Here is a 4,185-nt window from a genome sequence, read left to right as displayed (position 1 = left end):
TTTAATAAAGTCATATTTACAAAACTACAGGCAGGAATTCAGAGAAATCCTTAGAAAAGGGGAAGTCAGCCAGAGTGGGAACCAATGCCATTCCAGGCCTAAGGGGAAACAGAAGCCACCAGGGAAGAGGCCTGCTCTCCAGGAGCTGTGGTGGTTAGTCAAGGAACACAGACTCTGTCAGTCTGAGGCCTAGCCGGGCAGGAATCTGGGGCATAAAGATCTGAAGCTGAGGTCCCTGAGTCCTTATTATCTGCCAGGGACCTTTTTCATGATGTAAATACACTCTCCAGTCCCTCTCTAGAAACTTCAGGTAAAGCCCCTCTGTTTGTTTGTTTGCTTGCTTGCTTACTTGTTTGTTTTGAAACATGGTCTCACTATGTAGCTCTGGCTGACTGGAAGCTCTCTATGTAGACCAGGCTGGCTTTGAGTTTACAGAGATCTGCCTGCCTTTGATTCCCAGTGCTGTGATTGAAAGTGTGCACCACCATGCCTGGCTTCTCCCTTTCTATTTTGGAGACAGGATTTTACTATGCATCTCAGGATGGACTGGCCTGAAACTTGCTGTGTAGCGAACCCATTGAAGAAATACATGAGACAGTGAGTTTATTGATTTATTTAATATCAAGAGCGAAATGGTTGGGGTAGAAGGATGCTAAGAGCTTCTGGAAGGGCAGAGATATCTTTTAGCTCATTGCAGGTAGTAACTTCCTTCACAGAAAGTCAAGGTAATGCTTCAAAAACAAGTACCTTTTTTTTTTTGAAGGTTTGTAATTATATTTATGTACAGAAAACTCAGCAGTACATTTAACCCAGTTTAGTGGCGAGTTCTTTGGCCTTTGCCTTTTCCAGCTTGGCAACTCAAGCCACAGATTTAGGACCCAGGACGTTGCCTCCCCAGTGGCGGCGGATCTCATCCTATCTGTCGTTGTAATTGGTCCTAATAGCTTCCACCAGCTTGGCCAGAGCACCCTTGTCTTCCGAGTTAACCTGTGTGAAGGCAACAGTTGTGTACGTCTTCCTATGGACCAGCCGCCCCAGCCTGGCCTTTCCCTTGATGATGCAGTAGGGGAACCCCATCTTCCGACACAGGGCAGGCAGGAAGACCACCAGCTCAATGGTGTGTACATTGTGGGCAATCACCACCAGCTGAGCATTCTTGTTCTCTACCAAAGTGGTGACTGTATTGATGCCTGCTTGAAGGACAGGTGGTCTCTTAGTTGGGACATCCCCTTTGCCAGCTGCTTTCTTCTCAGCACGGGCCAGCAGCCTTTACTTCTTCTCCTGCTTTGTCTCTGGCCTGTACTTGTGGGCAAGTTTAAGCAACTGGGTAGCCGTTTGCCGGTTCAGGGCCTGGGAGAACTGGTTAACGGCAGGAGGAACTTTGAGCCGCTTATAGAGGATGGCCCTCTCCCGCTGCAGCCTAATGTAGCGGGGCCATTTGACAAAGCGTGTGAGATCTCTCTTGGGCTGGATGTCCTGCCCAATGCCAAAGTTCTTAGTCCTCTTCTCAAACAAAGGATTCACCACCTTCTTAGCCTCCTGCTTCTTCACGACGGCAGGGGCCGGGGCCACCTTCTTCCCCTTGGCCTTCTTTCCCTTGGGCATCTTGCCGGGCTGGAGGAGAGAGAAAGAAAAAGGGGATTGTGGGTAATATGTCAAAAACAAGTAACTTTTGCATTGGTGAAATGCTCAGAGAATAAATATGGGAGGATAACCTTTCTGTACACTGTGAAGACTGTCTCTGCCAATGTGCCTTCTGATTGGTTCAATAAGGAGCTAAATGGCCAAAAGCTAGGCAGGAGAGGAAGGCAGGACTTCCAGGCAGAGATAGGAACTCTGGAAAGAAAAGAGGCAGAGCAAATCAGACATACAAAATGGAGGAGAGGTAATGAGCCATGTGGCGGAATGTAACATAAACAGGTTAATTTAAGTTATAAGAGCTAGTTCGAGCCAGGGGGTGGTGGTACAAGCCTTTAATCCCAGCACTTGGGAGGCAGAGACAGGAGGATCTCTGTGAGTTCAAGGCCAACCTAATTTACAGAGTGTGTTCTAGGACAGTCTCCAAAGCTCCAGAGAAACCCCATCTCAAAAGAGAGAGAGACAGAGAAGAGACAGAGAGAGAGAGAGAGGGAGGGAGGGAGGGAGGAAGAGAGAGAGAGAGAGAAAGAGAGAGAGAGAGAGAAGGAGGGAGGGAGAGAGAGAGAGAGAGAAAGAGATTAGGGGAAAGGCCAAGCTTTCATAATTAATAAGAAGTTTCCGTATCATTATTTGGGAGCTGGAGGTCTAAAGAAAGTCTGGCCACAAGTACAGACGTTTCCTGCCCAGGCCTGGCATACTATGGTAGGAAAGAACCAATTCTTGCAAGCTGCCTTTTGACCTCCACATGTTTGTTGTGGCTTGTGTGCTTGCTAAATTTTAATAAAGGTAATTTTCCTTCTTCCCTTTTCCTGCCCCTCTGAACCTCCTCCACCCACCTCTCTTTTCTTCCCTCTCTCCTCTTTCTTCCTCCCTTCATCCCTCCATCCCCTTGTCCTTTTCTTTCTTCCTTCTCTTTTTTTATTGTTCTTTCCTGTGAAACCCAACAAACCAGAATTCAGTCCTCTGACTCTCCACCCCCCCGCCCCTGCCCCCACCGCTGCAAGGCCAAGGTGGGTTTGTGGAACACCTGCGCTTGAAGGCAGGTCTCTCCAGAAGAGGAAATCCTTAGGGAATATTCCTGATTCCCTACAACCTCACCTGCATAGGTCTTGTCCTTGTTTCCTTATTCTCATTCCTACATCCAGGATGCTGGAGAAAATCTATTATCTCCCCAAAGGGAGATTGTCCACTAAGCTAGAGGTTGTGACGGGGGTGAGAGAAATGTGCCCGGTCCCCACTGAAATTTTTCTCCATCTGGAATGCCAGGAGCACAGCCCCACTTGCTAGCATCATTATGGACGGGCTCTGGTCACAGCTGGGCTTCTGTCCTATTCCTAACACCTCCGGTCAGTTGTTTGGAAGGCATAGTTGAGGAACTGCTCACAGACCTTGGACATCATGTAAGAGGTGTGTCTGCATGTAGAGGTGATGGTCACAAGGACCAAGGTCATGGCGATGGCTTCACTCAGCTGGTAGTAGGAAGCAGGTTAAGGGAACGCTTAGCTCCTTATAGACTGGACTGGCAGACGCTTAGGAAGCAAACCCAAGGCAGGAGGGAAGCAGCTGTGCCCTTTCCCCCCTGGCTCTTTGGTCCATTGCCTGGTATAATAAGAAAGCCTGACCCTAGGAATGTCTGCACTAATTCTGTACGTGACACCGGTGTGAGCCGGTGCGTGCCTGTGTGACGTATGTGCACTGGGAGACAATGCATGCAGGGAGATGAATCCAGAAGGGCTTAGACACAATTTCTTCACAAGAAGGCTTAGGCACAGGGACCAAAAGAATCTGAAAGACGATGAATTCTGAAACAAAAGTCACTAGACCTTCAGAGACTTCCCTCAGTGCCCGCATCCACACCCCTATGGTGGGGTAGTTTCATATGGACCTCTGGGAAGAAGAGTTGGAATGAGCTGAGAACCTCCTAAGGGTGGTTTGCACATACAAAACAGACTTCTAAAGTCTGAGAGGCCCTCCAAAGACAAATGTTCAGTGGTCAGGGGACTGTCCCTCTTCTCCCTTTCCTGAGAGAAAACAGAAGCCATTTGAGTCTCTGGATCCCTCGCTGGTAATGTCTCACCCCACAGCACTGTGCCGTTCAATGGGCACTTACCATAAACACACGGAGGCTGCGGAGCAACGTATAGCTTCCAATGGGCTCTTCAAATGCATAACCACATTTAATTTTCATAACTAATCTGTGAGATAAAATGAGGCAGGTGTATTACCCCTTTACAAACAAGAAATGAAGTTGAGGGACTGGAGAGATGGCTCAGTGCTTAAGAGCACTGGCCGCTCTTCCAGAGCACATAGGTTCAAGCCCAGCACCCATATGGTGGTTTACAACTGTCTGTAACTCCAGTTCCAGGGGATCTGATGCCCTCACACAGATGTTCATGCAGGCAAACCATCTATGTACATAAAAAAGGAATCAAAAGGGGCTGGAGAGATGGCTCAGCGGTTAAGAGCATTGCCTGCTCTTCCAAAGGTCCTGAGTTCAATTCCCGGCAACCACATGGTGGCTCACAACCATCTGTAATGGGGTCTGGT

The 4,185-nt window shown here is 48.4% G+C and overlaps 1 pseudogene; it reads right to left on the bottom strand.

Moving 5' to 3' along the window:
• Positions 1–763: 763 nt before the first annotated feature.
• On the bottom strand, positions 764–1,650 carry LOC125410873 (large ribosomal subunit protein eL8 pseudogene; annotated as a pseudogene).
• Positions 1,651–4,185: the final 2,535 nt, after the last annotated feature.

The sequence above is a fragment of the Myodes glareolus genome, chromosome 9 (genome assembly GCF_982192425.1).
Source record: "Myodes glareolus chromosome 9, mMyoGla1.1, whole genome shotgun sequence".
Classification (NCBI taxonomy): Eukaryota; Metazoa; Chordata; class Mammalia; order Rodentia; family Cricetidae; genus Myodes; species Myodes glareolus.
Note: the sequence above shows the minus strand (reverse complement) of the source record. Positions and strands in the feature narration are given on the sequence as shown.